Source organism: Olea europaea, unplaced genomic scaffold (genome assembly GCF_002742605.1).
Source record: "Olea europaea var. sylvestris unplaced genomic scaffold, O_europaea_v1 scaffold290, whole genome shotgun sequence".
In the NCBI taxonomy this organism is placed as follows: domain Eukaryota; kingdom Viridiplantae; phylum Streptophyta; class Magnoliopsida; order Lamiales; family Oleaceae; genus Olea; species Olea europaea.
The window spans coordinates 242503-262637 of record NW_019247561.1 but is presented as its reverse complement, the minus strand read 5'-3'; the positions used below and the strand labels follow the sequence as shown (position 1 = coordinate 262637).

Here is a 20135-nt window from a genome sequence, read left to right as displayed (position 1 = left end):
AGAATAGCAGAAAATCGAAGCACTAAAAGCAATTGCTTCTCCCACTTCCACCACTGACAGGAGAGGGGGATGTGGCCATTCCATCCTTTAATGAAGCTTCACCCTTGAGCAAGAAATTCTCTAATAAAAATAGCAAGAAAAATGAATTCTTAAGATGGATTAACAACAAATTATATCACAAATATAACTGTTTCAAAATTCGAAAGTAAGTTCTTAACTCTTCAAATGGAGTTTCTTGAATATAAAAAGACTATAGCAGAACTCTTTTACTGCAGCAGAAGACTCTTTCATTTTTTCTTTTTCTTTTAAATTTTACTCTATTGTCTTATTTTGATGGAAAGTCAATGTAATTTAGTGCCGAAGTTTGAAAATGAAATAGATGAATGAGCCCTGTTGGGTCTGCGCTGCGAAGATTTTGACTTGAGCATAATTCTTCTGATATTGTTATTTTTTTCTTTATGTTATATTGGGGAACCTGTTTTCCTCATTTGGTGGTTTTCTAGCTTTGCGAAAAATTGACATCCAGCTTCTCTCTGGGGCATTTTGTGGGATGTATAAAATATTTTCCTAACCATGTAACTGACTCTGTTAAGCAGACGCAGAACCTGGTATTAAAATATATGATTGGGTGCAAAATCAGGTTAAATATATTCTGACTTCTGTGTCCAAGAAGAGCATTGCTTTCATTTTCTTTATACTCGTATATTCAATAGAATTTGTTTTGAAGCCTATGAAGAAATGTCATTCTTCCGCTTTTTCTTTGATATGTAGATAAGCAAAATGCTTGAGCCAAAAAAGTGGCACGCTACCTTTGATAGTGAAGGGAGAATTGTGGGTTTCCAAAAAGTTCTGAAATTGATTATATTGGGGGTAACCACTTCTATTGCAATGGTTTTTAACATTTTGATTGTTTTATTTCAAGTTATTATCATGCCATAAAATTTACCATTTTTCAATGTGAACTTTGGATAGTTTGGAAGCTTTAATTTTGTGATGGTACCCAATATTCTCAGCTTCAGAACTTATTCATGCTTGACTGCTACTTTAACTCCATGTGGCTTTGCTGTTGTTTCTTGGGTTCAATGTTTTGGCTTGCCTATATTTCAAGTTCTTTTTATCTCAAATGCATGATTGTCTATATATGTAGGGGTGTAAACCTGGAGTAGACATTACGACCATCAAAGTAGGATGGAAGATTATTCCTGACTTTCAGTTAAGGACCCTTAACTCTCATATTCATCAATTAGGGAAGACATGTAAAGCTAGAGAGTGAAAGATAGATCTCGAGGAAGTCAGCAATTCATTTAATAGTTTTTTATAGTCTTTTATCTCTCTTGATCAAGAGCTTATTAACACAATAAGGATTAAGGACCATTGCCCCCGACACATGGAGGGCATATAACTAGCTAAGCTGAGCCGTTTGCCCCATTTCCTTATTTTGAAATAGCAGGATGGGAAGCAAAGTTTTCTTCCTATCTTATTCTGTTTGTTCTCTATTTTTCTTTGGGGTAATCTCTAATCAGTTAGCTTTCTACTAATCCCTTCGTGTCTATCCTCTCTTTTTCTATAGTGAAATCCAGTGCATACCTAGGGCTAGTACTTTTATTTAGTATATATAGAATATAAAGTCCTTAATCTCTCTGAATTAAAGTAAGATTGTCTTATACCGGCAACTAGTTAAAAACGTTATTACAAATTGATGTTAGGCATGTTAATTTTCAAAGTGATATATATTGGCACCACAATTATAATTTTGGCCATATAACTTTCTCACCCAAAAAGGTAGTAATAACTTTCAAGTAAATAAAATTATTAGCTAGTAATAAATGTACGAGAACAAAATAAGCATCGTTCCAGAGTAGAAAAAATATAGGAATTGTAAATAATTTGTTGAAAACTGATGGTAAAATGCATGTATCCATTCATATGCTTCATATTTTCTTTCTTGTCTTGTATTGTCATTATTATAGTCAAAAGTAAGGCTAATTTGGATTTTAAATCTCTTTAGTGCAAGATGAATAGATGTATTGTATGAAATACTGTCTTCAAACACTCAAAATCCAAATCAATAAAGAAAATAATGGTAATAAGTCAAAACATTAGTTGTCTTTGTGGTTTTCATTGGGATCTTTCTCGATCAATCCCTTTGCCCCTTATTCTTCGAGACATTTGGAGCATGTTTGGAAAAGATTAAATTATAATTTTACCTGGTCAAACATACTTTTTATTCTTACATTTTGTAAAATAGGCAACTTACTATCCTCTTATTATCAACACATTCTATAGCTCACAACTTATAATTACTTAAAAAATTAATCCTCGAGGATTATTCACGATTTCAATTGGGGGAATTAGCAAGATTAACATTTGCTTGAGCTGTCAAGATCATAGCACAGAAATTGGTTTACCTTTAGTCAATCCTTTTTTTACTTAAAAGATAGGTGCCCCAAACTTGCTTATGATACCAAATTGTTGTCCTCCTCGATAGATAACTTTGTTTGAGAAAGGATTGATATTTTGTCTAGAGCAGAAGCTCATCAAACATACTCAATATCTCTGTTACAAAATCTTTGTACCTAATACCTGTTAAGCATTATCAGCTTACTGCATCACAAAGTTGATCTATTTTCCTCAACGTATTGTGCTAGAATGTATGTGCTGCATCTGGAATAATCTAAGTGTCTAGTGCAACATACAAACTTAGAAGAAAATTAAAAGCTTAAGACACAAGTTGGAATCTATCAAAACCCAAAAACATGACTAGAGTCTTTAGCCTGCCGATATGGGTTAGTCTCCTACTTCCTCCCTCTAAAACAAAAACCGGATGATTACAAATCAAAAAGAGTAGAGAAAGTTATTTACACAATGAATGCAATTCTTGGTGAGGGCTATTTGTAAGTTTCTGGTTCTCTATCCATTTTTTATAGTCAATTGACACCAGAATGAACACATAATATTCTGTGAATTTATTTAGCTTCGTACATTTTATTTGCATAAGTGATAACTGAGATGTAGCTGAATATTCTTCTAATTCTTGCTTAGTTTCTTTTCAAATGATAATAACTTTGTGCCTAGAGTTTGAATATGATAATAGGATTAAGCTTTCTTTGTATTGTTTTAGCCAAAATTAACCTTTTAGCCGCTAAAATGCTTCATTCTTTGCATGGTAGGGTGTGGATCCATCTATAAGGCCGGAAGTATGGGAATTCCTTTTGGGCTGTTATGCTTTGAGTAGCACTGCTAAATATCGAAGGCAATTGAGGACTGCCAGGAGGTACTGGGCTTTATAGTCACTGCTTCACTTTGTGTTGTTAGCTTATGAAGTGTCTTGGCAAGTCTGCTTTCTAATTACATGGATGTAATTTGTTTGAATATTCTTTTTCCATCCATGCTGAGTGTAGATGTAGTTCATCTATTAATGGTATCTCATTATTCATCACTGGATGTTTGTCCTAGCTATTGAGGACATAAAACCTTACTTGAAAGCTGAAAATTATAAAATATCATGGCAATGAGAACGCTTAAAATACAGAATATATATTCATTCTTATTTATATATTTTACACTGAATGATGGAGAAGCAGGTTTTTTGGCATTTCTAATAAAAAAAATTTCTATATGAGTACATAGATGTGGTGAAATTGATGGTTATATGATAAGTGAATGGAATCACAGAAAATGGTACTGAAATAGTTGTTTTTCTTAAATGTTAGTTAAACCGAACTTTGTTTCTTTTTTCACTTTTATTCTAGTCTTATTTGGTGATAACTGAGTTTCATCTTGTAACGCAGTAAGTGTAAAAGGATCATAAACTATATAATTTAGGGTCTTTCTGTTATCTGCAACCGTGTAATGATTAATACTGTACCTGAACCTGCCATTTTCTTTGTCACATTCTGATGCAATATTTCTCTTTCTAAATCGTGCCTTTGAAACCCTTCTTCAGTGCCTCATTGTTGCTTTCACTGAGGAACATGGATGTTATTAGTAGCATATCTGAACCTGCAATTTTCTTTATCACATTCTGATGTAATATTTCTCTTTCTAAATTGAGCCTTTGAAAGCCTGCTCCAGTTGCTAGTTGTTGCTTTCACTTAGGAACATGGATGTTCGTGATTAATAACAATTATGACTCTCATCTGTTGGTTTGATCCTAGTGGGTTTTCAGTGTAATATGATTAATATGAGGCAAAGTTTTGTTTTACATTCTTCTAGATCAAACTTCCTGAAATTTACTGGAAAATTGTTCCTGATTGACCACGCGAAGGAAATTGAAGTCATTGAGGGACAGTCCATATGCTATTGGAGCACTTCTGAGTCACTTGGCTCCATTTAAGTTATTTTGAAGATAGAATTTGACTGTTGTTGGGTATGGATTAGCTTTTGTAAGTTTAGTGGTTTTTTTTTTGGGAGTGAAATAAGGTGATTTGAGTACATTGTGGTTGTAAGGCAGCGAAGTTAGAAGTTTAAACTCTTATAGAAGTTGGACAAAATCAGGTTCTAGTCGAAGATATTATTATGGATAATTTCAATTATTGTTTTTAGATGATATTTCTTGTATGCTTCTTTACACAGGAATTTCTTGCCTTTTGTATCTGTATTATCAAGAAAAATAAAAAGAGAATATTGTAGCGTCTAAGAGATTAAAAATTGTATGAGTGTTTAAACAGTGGCAGCCTACTACTAGAATGTACGTTTGCTTAAAACCCTTACAAAGACTTAGAAAATATCAGGTTCTAGTTGATGAAGAGAATTTTTTGGTTGATTAGGTTTATGATGTATACTTATTGCCAGTAAGTTTCTTCCAAATAATCATCCCATGGCACGCCATGTCCTTGTCTTGGCAGCTTTAAACTTCTGTTTTAGCATTTGCTTGATGAATTACTGGTTCTTATGGAAATAATTTTAATAGATGTGCTGAATTTTAATATTCATTTCTACCTTACAACCTACTAATTGTGAATTAATTAACTAGGAATTTACTTCAGGGAAAGTTATATGGACCTAATTAAGCAATGTCAATCGATGCACTCAAGCAAAGGAACTGGTTCCCTTGCCTATGTTGTAGGTTCTAAGTCATGGATATGAGAATGAGTTTCAAAGATGATGGGATAAGGGAAGATGAAGATCAAAGTAGACATAATTCTGAAGCCCACGCAAACAAAGTAGATAATAATAATTTTGTTTTGGATAGCAATTGTACACAAAAATCACATACTTGTAGAAGGGAAAGCTCCGGTGACTCTTAACGACTTTGTAAGTGCAAGAGCAAGCAAGGCAGTAGCATATGATTACTATGGTCTTGTACCTTCTTCTAGTTCTTACAATTGCAAGTCCTCAGCTGAGCTTGAAGCTGATGGACCACAATATGTAACTAAAAGCTATTTGGATCTTCCTCCTTTACCTGTTATAGATTTGTTTGAAAAGAGTGACAAAAATAAAATAGAACATAGGTTACGCGATAACAGACATTCGACATGACGTAAATTGAAATTTGGGGATGAGCATATGCATGTTGGAGGAAAGATGGGTTTACTAACTTGGATTGGCTAAAGCTTTTAAGAGGACAACACTAATAGGAAGAAGGAAGTGAAAAAGGAAACTTGTATTTCTCAACTTCAAGACTTTATATACTTTTTAGCTTGTTACAAAATGGAGGGCACTATCACTTTATATAGTGTTTATATGAAGCTTCTAGTCCAAACATTTTCTAGAGACACCTAGACCACACATCATGATATTTTCCTAGAATTCTCTAGATATTCTTTATAAGACCACATATCTTACTTAGATATTTACATAGATTTTTCTAGTAGATATTTATATAGATTTTTCTAGATAATGTTTCTAGAAATGCTATGCATGTTAGGCCTTTTAATTGATTTGAGCCTATAGGAAAAATCCTTAAACCCATATTATTTAGTCCAAAAACCAAGTTTACTACTCAACATTCCCCCTTAAACTTGATTTTGCTACTCCAAGTAGAGTTCTTAACTTGCGGAACACATCATACTTGAGTGGCTTAGTGAGAATGTCGATGATCTCCTTCTGGGAGGTTACATATTTCAGCTGGACTTCTTTCTTTGCAATACTTTCTCTTATGAAATGATATCTTATATCAATGTTCTTGCTTCTGTCATGGAATACTGGATTATTTACCAATGCCAATGCCGATTTGTTATCAACATGGATTTCCGTTGGTTCTTCTTATGAAACTCCAAGCGTCTTCAACAAGTTTCTAAGCCAAATCGCATAGCAGACACTTGATATAGCTGCAACATATTCAGCTTCATAGGTAGATAGTGCTACGATCGATTGCTTCTTTGAGCTCCAAGTGAAAGCTGTGTCGCCCAGGTAAAACACATATCCAGTCGTACTTTTTCTATCATCACTATCTCCACCACAATAACTGTCACTATATCCAACAAGTTTGAATTCATTAGATGATGAATAGATTAAGCCATAATCAATCATACCTTTGATGTAGCGAAGAATTCTCTTTGCAGTTTTCATATGGGTCATGGTAGGTGTCTCCATATAGCGACTGATGAGCCCAACTCCAAAAATAATATCTGGTCTTGTGCACGTCAAGTATCGTAGACTTCCAACAAGACTCTTAAAAATTGTTGGGTTTACTTTTTCACCTTCATCATTCTTCGACAACTTGGTTCCACATTTTGATGGGGGTGCATACAGGCTTGCAATCCTCCATATTGAATTTCTTTAGAATTTCTTTAGCATATCCTGCTTGTGAGATAAAGATGCAATCCTCTATTTGCTTTACCTCAATCCCAAGATAGTAGGCCATGAGGCCGATATCCGTCATCTCGAATTCTTGAGCCATGGCCTTTTTAAACTCAGTGATCATACTTTGATTATTTCCTGGGAATATAAGATCATCTACATACAAACAAACGAACAAAATATATAATTTCTCATTTACCTTTGTATAAAGGGCATACTCGTGAGGGCATTTTGTAAAGTCATTTTCTAGAAAATAGTTGTCAATTCTACTATTCCATGCCCTTGGAGCCTGTTTCAACCCATATAAAGCCTTTTTTTAATTTCTAGACTTTACCTTCATGTCCTTTTACTTTATAGTCCATTGGTTGCTCTACATAGATTTCTTCTTCGAGATAACCATTTAGAAAAGCCGATTTCACGTCCATTTGAAATATCTTCCACTTATTTTGTGCTGCAAAATAGATAATTAATCTTATGGTTTCTAAATGAGCAACAGGAGCAAATACCTCTTCATAATCGATTTCCGACCGTTGATTGTAGTCTTTGGCAACCAATCTTGCTTTGTATCTTTCTACTTTTCCTTTAGCATTCTTCTTTGCCTTGTACACCCACTTAACTCTGATTATTCTCTTTCCTTTGGGAAGAGTTGTCAGCTCCCATGTGTCATTTTTCTCTATAGCCTTAATCTCTTCATCCATATCATCTCTCCATCTTTTATTTTGCACCGCTTCTTTATACTCTATTGGTTCACACTCGGCAAAAAGACAAAAAAGTGTGAGATCATTTTGATTTTCTGTTACCTCATATAGCTCTTGTAGGCTCCTCATCCGAGGTGTCCTTTCGCTTGAACTTTCTCCTTGTGAAGATGATGGAGAAGCATCTCCATGAGTAGGTGATAGAGGTGGACTGATGATTTCTTGCTGCTCTCCATTCTCTTGTTCTTCTTCATCAAAGAATGGTAAGAAGTCATAGTCTTCTTCTTGGACACCCCAATTCCAAGCTCCTTCTTCATCAAACTCAACATCTCTACTTATGATGATCTTCTCCTTGTTTGGATTATACAACTTGTAGCCTTTAGAACAAGAGTCATAAACAATAAAGACATACCTTTCACTTTTGTCATCTAACTTGGACCACTTTTGATCTGGTATATGAGCATATGCAATGCTCCCAAATACTCGTAGATGAGAGATACTGGGATTTCTTCCACTCCATGCTTCTTGTGGTGTCTTATTCCACACACTTCTAGAAGGCGATCGATTAGATAGATACACGGCGCAATTAACAGCTTCGGCCCAAAGTTCCTTGGGCAATCTCTTACTTTTGAGCATGCAGCGAGCTATGTTAAGAATGAATCTATGCTTTCTTTTGGCTACTCCATTTTGTTGTGGAGAGTATGGAACCGTCAATGGGCGACGAATTCCATTCTCCTCACAATATTTCTCAAACTTTTTGGAGGTAAACTCTCATCCTCTATCTAATTTCAAGGCTTTTATACTATATCCACTTTCTTTTTCAACAAGAGCTTTAAACTTCTTAAAAGTTTCAAAAACTTCCAATTTTTGTTTAAGAAAATAGACCGAAGTCTTTCTACCGAAATCATCAATAAAAAGAACAAAGTAATTGCTCTTACCACGAGAGCTTGGATTAATTGGCCCACAAACATCGGAGTATACAAGTTCTAGTGGCTTCTTAGCTCTTGTAGAAGCTTCTTTTGGAAAACTTTTCCTCGAATGCTTTCCAAGTAAGCATCCTTCAAATAATTGATCCGCATGATTTATTGGAGACAAACCTTTCAACATCTTCTTCTTACTCAACAACTTTAAGCCTCCAAAATTAAGATACCCAAATCTCAAGTGCCAAACCCAAGATGAATCTTTAAAACAAGCTTTTAAGCATTTAGCGACATCATTTTGAATGCTTAACACAAACATTCTATTTCTTGTCATAGGGACTTTGACAATCAAATTTTCTCTTTGATCTCTTATTGAAAGACTATGATCTTTCAAATGAATATCATAGCATTTCTCTAAGAGTTGTCCCAAATTTAAAATGTTATTCTTCATATTGGGTACATAATAGACATTTGAGATAAATTGATGTGTACCATTTTTCAAGCGGATCAAGATTTTATCTTTTCCCTTCACTGGAATCTTAGATTCATCTCCAAAGGTAATGTTACCGCTTACTGATTCATCTAGCTCTACAAACATGTTTTTTCCTTCCACACATATGGTTGCTTGCTCCTGTATCCAAATACCAAGTGTTCTTTTCTTTGCTCTCTTCATCTTTGTAAGCCAATAGTAGTGCAGGATCTACTTCACTTTCCTGACAAACGTAGTTGGCTTTCTCCTCAACTTGATTAGTAATATTTTTACATTTTGAAGCATAATGACAAGTTTTTGACAATTGTAACATTTAATTTGAGATTTGTCATACCTTGGCCCTTCATTTTGCCTCGTACCTTTTTCTCTTCCACGACCTCTGGTGGAGAATGAGCTTTGTCTTCTTTTCTCCTTATGGAATGCACTTCTTCCTCGATCTTGGCCTCGTCCTCTTCCTCTTTGGCCTCTTCTAATGCCGAACCTTCCTTCACCCTCGTTCAAAGTGAGCTTTGTTTGAAGAGCTTGCTCTAAGGGCCCTTCTTTCACCTTCTCTCTTAGTCTTTCCTCATGGGCTTGTAAAGATCCCATGAGTTTATCGACACTTATACTATCTAGATCTTTAGATTCCTCAATGGCTACAACTATGCAGTCAAATTTAGAATCTAAAGACCTAAGTATCTTTTCAATTACTCGAGTGTCGTTCAACTTTTCTCCATTCCTTTTTAATTGATTCACAATAGCCAATACTCTGGAGAAGTAATCAGAAATTGATTCTGATTCTTTCATATGTAAAGTTTCAAACTCACCTCGAAGTGTTTGGAGTCGAACCTTTTTCACTTTCTCAACTCCTTTGTGGGAGTTTTGTAAAATCTCTCATGCTTCCTTACTAGTAGTAGTACAAGCTACTTTCTCGAACATGCCTTCATCTAAGGCTTGATAGATAAGGGTGAGCGCCTTCTTGTCCTTCTTCCTTGCATCCTTCAAACTATCCCTTTGTGCTTGGGATAGAGCGATCTTGTCTTGTGGCTCCGTGTAGCCTTTCTCTACAATCTCCCATGCATCTTGTGACCTGAGCAATGCTTTCATCCTTATGCTCCAATTGTCATAGTTATCCTTGTTGAGTTGGGGGACTTGAACGGGAATCATCCCACTTGCCATTTTTCACAAGAACCTTATGGCTCTGATACCAATTTGTTGGAGGAAAGATGAGTTTACTAACTTGAATTGGATAAGGCTTTTAAGAGGACAACACTAATAGGAAGAAGCAAGTGAAAATGAAACTTGTATTTCTCAACTTCAAGGCTTTACACACTTTTTCACTTGTTACAAAATGGAGAGCACTACCACTTTATATAGTGTTTACATGAAGATTCTAGTCCACACATTTTCTAGAGACACCTCGACCACACATCAAGATATTTTCCTAGAATTCTCTAGATATTCTTTATAAGACCAGATATCTTATTTAGATATTTACATAGATTTTTCTAGTAAATATTTATATATATTTTTCTAGATAATGTTTCTAGAAATGCTATGCATGTTGGGCCTTTTAATTGATTTGAGCCTATACGCAAAATCCTTAAGTCTATATTATTTAGTCCAAAAATCAAGATTACTACTCAACAATGCACAGTTTTCAAATTGAGAGCAATGCAAATTTAGTTCTGGAGTCAAATTGTACCCTGTTTAATGAGGACTCTCCACCTCCTCACTCTGAAAGTGAAATGATTTACCCGGATGTGGACGAATCACTTTCGCCATCAAATAATCTAGAATTTGAATCAGAAATGCTTAAGTGGCTTAGAATATCACGTGCTCCAGAAATGCCTGCCAATAACACAATTACATCTCGTGGAAGGGCTGCCAGTGGAGATAGAGTGTCTAGCTTTAGATGCTGCACCAAATAGGTAAACTTGTAATTTGGTTTGCAAATCAACTTTTACCATAGTGCCGTATCGATTACAATTTTTTTTTCTAGAGATAAAGTACAATAAATAAATCATATTACAATAAAGGACATAAAAAATTCTAGAGCCAAAAGTGACTATATAAACATATAAAGCAATAAACATGTCAAATCAAATAACTTAACTCCACACATAATAAAAATGCATTTTACACTAAGATTTAAAAACATAATCCTACTTAAGGTTCTCAATAACCATTGACTCCGATGCCATTTGTTGGTTATTCGATTTAATCATGACAAGAGGAAATCAACTTTTCTTAGAAAATTTAACCCAAGTGAATAATGAATTTTAGATTACCTTGAGGTCATGGATTATGTTTTTAAATCCTCACACATAAGGGTGAGATCGTAACATTGAATGAGCTTTTAATGGCCTAATCAAATGTTTCCTTCCTTAGATATTCTCCCTTAATCACTTTTAGGTGTCTCCCTTTTGGAAAATATGAAAGAGTGTGGCTAGCACTAAAACCTTGAGAAATATGCCCACAAATTGCATATTTATAATATTCAATTAGAGTTTCATAATTGAACAATTTTTCTTGGACTTTATCAATTAAGTCACAATCATTTATTAGAGCTAAGAGAAGAACCTAATCGGATTCACAGACCAAAGCTCCAATAGATATTTCTAATTAGGTCAACTCTTGACCAATTAAGATATATCTATCAATTCTGGCTTATTCTACCATAAAGTCGAAATTGCGCTCTCGAGTTGAGTGATAATTATGAAAGCAAATTATAATCCAGTAACAATATCCTTCGATCATCACTCCACAAGTCAATTCCATTTGACTATCAATATGTTGAAATCGACAAAATGTTTATTTTGCCCTTTCAACATGTATTGTCCTCCAAGTCGCATTTTCATAAGGCTAATCCATTGTAAACTAATCACAACGTAGAGTCCAATGATCCTATCATCGAACTACTGAACTCAAGTTCAAATGCCTATAGAAAATACCTTGTAGTGACGATCATCTCATCGTGTGATTAATGGATTCCATTATTGCAAATATATGATCTCCAACTGTTTAGTCCCAGTTTCCAAAGCATCGAGATTAATTTTGTAATTAAGACTTCACTCATTCGTATCTCAAAGAATTTGAACTAGCAATTAAAGGTACATTACTCGCTCAAGATTTTGGTGACTCGTTTGATAATCAAGTAGAGTCTCATTCCAAAATGCCACAAATGAGTCAATTACACAGCCCCGTTCAATGCGTATCAAAACAAATTATTTTTTTATTCCCAAATCCAGACAAATCTCAATAAGAACAATGCAATCTTATCAACATATAGCTTCCAGCTTTATGTACCGATTGCAAATAATATATTTTGTTCATGTCACAAATTATGTTTCACTATACTCAAACTATCTAATATACAATTTGTGAATTCTTTATAATCATGGAACCTTGGATGACTGTTTCAAAATATAACATGATTGATCGAATATTAATTCATAATATCATTTTACAAAATACTACTCAAACGTCATCAAACTAACAGAAAATGCCTTTAAAATCATGGGAATTCTCTTGTTAGAAGACTATGGTTAGAAAGAAAAGATACATTTGGCTTTTGGTCCTAAATCTCTTCCTCAATCTGTAATTCTTAAAGCTAGAAAAGATTTTGGTTTAGCTTCTTCAAATACCCCTTTAACCCTTCAAGTCCTTCACCTTCACCTTTCAGCAACCCTTTCTTTCTTTCAAGGACTACTTCTTTTCTTCTTCTTTTTCTAGGCTTCTTGGTATGTTGATCTCCATTCCCTCTCAGTATGCCTGACTAGTCTTTGACTACAGCTTCCTCTTAGGCTAATTCAAGCTTCTCTGATTTTCACCTTTGTAGGCCTTCCATCTCCTCTTGGCATATGACATGGGCTCAATGCTCAAATAGGGCCTTTTACCATTGGTATTGAAAATTGGAAATTTGAAATTATTGTTGTTAAAATTAAGTGTTTTTGTAAATAGTACGTTTATTAGTGAATAATAATTGTACTTTTGTAACCCTTTAAATAATTACCATTGTATCCATTATCATTCCATATAAATATGAAGCTTTGATTTTTAATAAAATACACAAGTTTATTGGCTTCTCCCTTCTGTTCTCTTTTTTCTCTCTAATTTATAATAGTTATTAGCACGAAGTTCTAAAACATTGAGTTAGAAAAATTTCTCTCTTTTTACTTACACTAGTAAGACGCACGTGCAAGGCATGTGACACGTTGTAGTTGACTATGTAATAGCATAGGTATAAAAAAAATACATAAACGTGAAAAGGAGGAGTTTAGGTGAATAGAAAAGGTGAGCTTGTCCAAAAGGGGTATAAGAGTAAATAAAAACTCAAAAAAATGATACCATTATATGGAAAGACTACACAAAAAAAATATATGTTAAAGAAAGAGAGTAAAAGTGCCTTCTGAAGTTGTGTGATGAAAATTGTGCTTCCATTTTTCCTTTTAGCTCATGCTTTCTCAAGTTAGGGAATGAACCTAATAGCCTATTCGTGCTCTGTAAGCTCACGTAGATGAACCGATGAAGACCAGAAAAATAAAAACTCAAATATCTAAAACTAAAGCTAACAATAAAAGCAATTACTTTTTAACAATTTAAGAATTTTGCTAGTGATGAATCCCCATGTACTCAACTCCCATATTATCCCTTACAAATATTCTCCCTTTTTAACCAATCAATCCATAAAGTCCCAATTCCTAAATCTCATAAAGTATATGCCAATTCCAATTCCAGCTAAAAAAATTACGACCCTGCATAATAATTATAGAAAATAATCTACCTCAGGTAGCTTCTATTTACATTACAAAATTAATCCAATAGAGGGTTTGTGTGAGGTTAGAAAGAGTCAATATCCACACAACCCTAAAACAAATTTTAATTAACAATTGATATGGGGGAAAACCCCCAATTAACGTGAAGAAAATTTATAGATAAAACAAGATATTAATTCGCAAAATCTATAATTAAAAAAAAAAAAACAAGTAATAAATTGAAAATGTTGAAGATTCACTAAACTACAATATTCCTCATCAACCACAACATATTTTCAGTTGAAATACCTCCAAGTATCTCCTCGCATCACCTAGTGCAATTTCATAAGAATTATTTCCTATAGGATATATGCTCTACGGTGCGTTCCTATGGTGCTGAGGAGGTGAACCCTACATAAACCATCGTTGGAGTGAGCTTAAAAATAAATTGAACTTAATGTTAACAATAAGGTGCTAAAAGAACCCAGTAATGTCAAAACATGTGGGAGGTCGATTTTGCTACTTTAACTCCATTCCCATCTTCATGGACCCTAATCCTTTTAATCTCTCTGTCATTTAATTTTGCTTAAATTAGCTGCATAACATAGGATCTTACTTATTATTGAAACTTCACTTCTAATAGCTATACTAAATTATTTATTTCAAGTTAATTCATTATTCTCAAGGCAAAGAAAATTCCTCTTTATTAGAAGAGTAATAAGGGTATAATTAACCTTTGCTTGTTGCGACTAAGTCCTCTATAGCACGAATGACTCTCTTCTCTCCTACCTGCACCCTCATTCTCCTTTCCCATTGCAAGAAAATATATAGTTGGAACTTAAGTTTCCTTTTCTTTTTGTTAACATTGAACTGAAAGTTGGTAATTTTGGGTTTTCAAATTTCACCTGGAATCATGGAATCAAGGATATGTTCTACCTCACTTCTACAGTCAATTGCACAAAATTTTTTATTCCACCTACTGAAATGTTGGCTAATTAAAAAAAATCATAAACTATGTTTGAAGTGAGAATATATTCTAAAAACCAAATCTTATTATCAAACCAATTCTCTTAAACATCTAGAGAACATAAAATGAGAACAAAATTTAGGAATTTCTACATAGGCACTCAACTTCCAAGCTGTAGTATATGTATTCCGCATAACGGATCCTAGAGTCGAATAAATTGAAGCCATAGTTGAAGAAATTTTGAGCCACAATCGGAATGATATCTTGGTTCTAAATAGCTTAGACTTATTGGGGCATCTCAAATGCTATCTAGCAATGGTTTGACATACAGTTTTTATAAGTACACGCACCCTTCTTAAATGAACTACAACCAACTTAAGGGTAATGAAATCCTAATGACATTAAACTTCGAACAATTAATAAAAAAACTGTTGCTGCTTGATTTCCTACCACCAATAGAACACATATCCCATGTCCCAAAATGAGTTAAAAAGACAAGTAAAGAAGGACAATTCGATTCAATTCCAATTTTTACAGAAGTATAGTTTTAACAATTAAAATACTCTGATTAGCATAATGTTCTCATCTCTGCTTGAATTTTATACGTCAAAAGTCGAGTAGCTGCTGAACAATTTGTTAAAGGACCTTAACCTCAAAGGAAGTTTAAAATGCAATGAAATCTAGCTATGAAATGTAAAGTGATTACCAGGTCCATTTTCCTCACTTGATTCAAGTAATAATTGTAGTCGAAGACAAATTCTTAACAATGGATGATCTTGCTTGATGTATGGCCAAAGCACTTTAGCCATCCTATAGAATATTTAAAGTTAACTTTTTGGAGTTGTTAAATTGTTTGCAGAGAGAACTGTGTCGTGGTGATTTGAGAAAATGAATGCCAACGGTTCCTATATTATATTATGAAATGGATTTTTAACATATAGGACTTAATCTATATTAAGTGCTATAGATTATTCATGATTCTATCAAAAACTTCCAATAAACAATAATTTTTAAAATTAAATACGAAACACTCATTAAATATCTTTGTTGCCACGAACTTAGTTAGGTTGTATATTCTAGCAGTCGTAGGAATAAAAGTAGACGGGTAAAGAAGTGCTTAGGTAGGGACACCAACTTTGATGAGAATAAATTCCAGTTTGGTTTTTTTGTAGATCAAATAAAAAAATCTCACCTCAACTGTCCTCGACTTCTCTTGCTATGTGTGAATGGAGAATGAATCAAACTGTGAATAATATTTCACCAAACTCTGGATCTTGGTTGGCTTTGAGTATTCATACTTGTCGTCTTCCCGCAAGAACAATATAAGCTCACTTGATTATGTTGGAAAAATTTTATCAATTGGGGCCACACATGTATATGATTAAAGTGTGCCTTGCTATCTTATAGTTTAGTCCATTAAAGTGATCCAATGAATTTAATTTTGGACTAATGAGTATCAATTATTATGGGATTAAAGTGTAGAAACCGATTAGTTGTTTTAAATTGATGAGGGGCCAATTTAAAACAAACAAAAGATAATAACTGCCTAGTAGTTATTTATCATGGGGTCATGGTCCCCAATTGACGTGATTTTTCATAACCTCTGCATCCTCATCAACAGAGAGTTTTTTCAAAAATTCCAAGGAAAATCACGGCTCAATTGGAAGATTATAACCCGAACAAAATCAATTATAATTATGGATCAAGGTACGCTTCTGCTTTCTTGTTCTCTTTGATTCAATGTGGAGCATTATAATTTTGGTGAAAGGATCTGTTGATTCCTTTCAAATCTGAATTTTTGAAATTCTAACAAGTGGTATCAGAGCCACTCCATTGTTGAATCTTTGAGATATTTTGGGTTATTTGATCTTCTTCATGTTATTATTTAGAATCTGGCATGAAATTTGGATCAACTGTATGAGAAATAAGGCACTGCAATTTCCTACTTAACTTTCTGAAAATCGAATTTTCTTGCATATGTTGGTCAATGATGTTATGCCATGAAATCAAATTGTGGGTTGTGCTTTTATAGTTCTTATTTTGCTTATACGAATGGTTTAAGTTTTGGAACATGATAAAAGATATAGAATTAGTTTGTTTGGACTTGCTGTGTTTATTATTATTATTATTATTTATCCTCAACTGTAATTCTTGCATCCTATGGTGAATTTTACGAATCGGACTAAAGAAGAGGAAATTAAATCAGATTTTTGTTTTTGAGGAATTGCTTGGTTGCTGTCTGTAAAAAAAATAAAAATAAAAAATTTCTTTTCTTTCCCGGTTTGGATCTGCCTAGCAGCGCCGCAGCGCTGATGTCCCTGCTATGTTTGTGGCCCCGGCTTGTTGCGCCGATGCAAGGTTGTGCCGACGCTGTAGAAAGAGAAAGATATAAAAAAAAACTGTTTGGGTGATTTTTGGGGACGGGGGCTTCAGGTGCAATTTGGGTTATTTCAGGGACCAACTTGCAATTATCATTTAGGTTAGAACTTAAGGATTCAGCCCCTGTAATTTAGAATTCATCCAATTGGGACTTTTAAGTTATGGGTTTAATAATTCAGCCCCCTAAGTTTGAAAATTAATTAATTTGGGCCATTTAACTTCTGAATTTTACAATTAAAGCCCTCAATGTTCATAATTAATTAAAATTGGCCCCTAATGTTTCAAAATTTTAACCCCTAAAGTATTGAATTATTAACCCTAAGGTCCCCAAAGTTTCCATAGGCATCTATTGATGCAAATTGGGGTTTCTCTTTCTCAAATTTTGGTACTAATACTTGAAATAATTTCGGTAAACTAATTGAAATAATATGTCACCAAAGTGACCTCTTTTGTATAGATTGGTTTGTTTAGGATGCTTGGATGTTGTGTGTGTGTCTTTTCATGAGGAAATTAGCCGCCCCAAAGAAAGGTCAATATCTGGCCGAATTACATACACACTTGTGGTGATGAATGTGTGACAGTTATAAGGTTTCCATGTGAATAATAAATCAATCCAAAGATGGGTTTATTAATTGACAGGAGTTATTGTCAATGTTTGATCACTACACTGAGAATACCACTTGCAATTAATATTACTATCCAAAAACTTGATATTGATGTTGTACTAGGTATTTTGAGATGAGATTAACCATTATTTGAATTTATCAATTATTAAATGTGGATACTAAATCGAGCATAATTAATCTTTTTTTTTATTATTTTGTTCTCTCTACAGCTAGATCATCTGCTACTATATCTGCCAATATTAATTCTATTCCCATACTTAATGGGACAAACTTCAAGGATTGGAAGGAGAACATATTGATTGTTCATGGCTGCATGGGCCTAGACTTTGCTCTTCAGACCGAGCAACCCGCTCCTCTTACGAAAGAAAGTTCACCTAATGAAAAGATGAACTTTGAGACGTGGGATCACTCAAATCGCATGAGTCAAATGATCATTAAGCACGGCATTCCGGAAGCCTTTAGAGGTGCAGACTTCGGTATCTAATGCCAAGGAGTTCCTTGTTGAAATTGAGAAGCATTTTGCGAAAAATGATAAGGCTAAAACAAGCACTCTTTTTGCAGAGCTTGATTTCAATGAAGTATAGAAGCAAGGGGAACATAAGGGAATACATTATGGAGATGTCTCACATTGCTTCAAAACTTAAGGGACTAAAGCTCGAGTTGTCTGATGACTTGCTCGTCCATTTGGTATTGATCTCACTTCCTGCACAATTCAGTCAATTTAAGGTCAGTTATAATTACCAGAAGGAGAAATGGTCTCAAAATGAGCTCATTTCATATTGTGTGCAAGAGGAAGAAAGGTTGAAGCAAGAAAGGACTGAAAGTGCTCACTTGGCAAGCACTTCTAAAGATAAGGGCAAGAAAAAGAGGAAGGAATATGAAGCTGCTCATAAGGGTCCAGCACAAAAGAAAAAGAAGGAAGACAAAGGAACTTGTTTCTTTTGCAAGAAAACTGGACATGTGAAGAAGGATTGTGCCAAATATCACGATTGGCGTGCAAAGAAAGGTAAAACTCTTACTTTGGTTTGTTTTGAGGATAATTTAGCTTCAGTATCTAGAAACACTTGGTGGATAGATTCTGGTGCTACTAATCATATAAGCGTTTCTATGCAGGGCTGCCTGACCTACCGAAAGCCAAGTGATGGTGAAAGATACATCTATGTGGGTGATGGCAAATCGGTGGAAGTTAATGTAATAGGCACTTTTAGGTTGTTATTAAGAACTGGTTATTATTTGGATTTGAAAGGCACTTTCGTTGTACCGTCTTTTAGATGGAATTTAATTTCTGTTTCTTCGTTGGACAAATTAGGATATTATTGTTCATTTGGAAACAATCAGTTTAGTCTTTTGTTAAATTCAAATGTTATTGGTACTGGTTCGTTATCTACATATGATAACCTATATTTGCTTGATATTATTGCATCATATAATGAAACATTGCATGTGGAATCACGTGGTATTAAACGTAAATTAAATAAAGAAAATTCAGTAAAATTATGGCACAAGCGCTTAGGTCACATATCTAAAGATAGAGTTGAACGACTTGTGTCAGATGATATTTTAAATTCCCTTGACTTTACGAATTTTGATGTATGTATTGATTGTATCAAGGGAAAACAGACCAAAACAAAGAGATTAGATGCTAAAAGAACTTCGGATGTCTTAGAATTGATACATACAAATATTTGTGGACCATTCCCTACGGCTTTCTGGAATGATCAACAATATTTTATATCATTCATAGACGATTATTTACGTTATGGGTACCTATATCTCATTCATGAAAAGTCTGAGTCGCTGGACATGTTTAAAATTTTTAAAACTGAGGTTGAAAATCAACTCAACAAAAGGATAAAGAACGTTAGATCTGATCATGGTGGTGAGTACTACGGCAGATATGATGGATCAGGTGAACAATGTCCAGGACCATTTGCCAAATACCTAGAGAAATGTGGAATCATCCCTCAATACACTATGCCAGGATCACCTAGCATGAATAGTGTAGCTGAAAGATGAAACAGAACTCTTAAGGACATGGTAAGGAGTATGATTAGTCATTCAGACTTACAAAAATCACTCTGGGGAGAGGCATTAAAGACCGCAGCTTATAAACTGAACAGAGTATCAACTAAGGCTACTACTAAAACACCTTATGAGCTTTGGACAGGCAGAAAGCCTAGCCTAAGGCATCTTCATGGATGTCCAGTTGAGGATAGGCCTTATAGGCCACATGAAAAGAAATTGGATTCCAAAACAGTAAGCAGCTACTTTATTGGCTATTCTAAGCGATCTAGGGGCTACAAATTTTATGATCCCACACTTAAGTCAATTTTTGAAACGGGAACTGCAACATTTTTTGAGGATGTTGAGTTTAGAGGGAGAAATAAGGTTAGAGACATTGTCTTTGAGGAAGAAGTTGAGGAAGGATCGGTCTCGATTCCTACTATTACTTTTGACAATATACAGGTTTCTATACCTATCATTAATCAAGAAGTATATCCAGAACCTCAACAAGACAATGTTGAAGAACTTCCCACCCAAAATGAGGTGATTATTTCAGAAATACAAACTCAACAAC

The 20135-nt window shown here is 34.3% G+C and overlaps 1 pseudogene; it reads left to right on the top strand.

Moving 5' to 3' along the window:
- The first annotated feature begins 379 nt into the window (after nucleotides 1-379).
- On the top strand, nucleotides 380-5299 carry LOC111384346 (annotated as a pseudogene).
- The last annotated feature ends 14836 nt before the right edge of the window (nucleotides 5300-20135 follow it).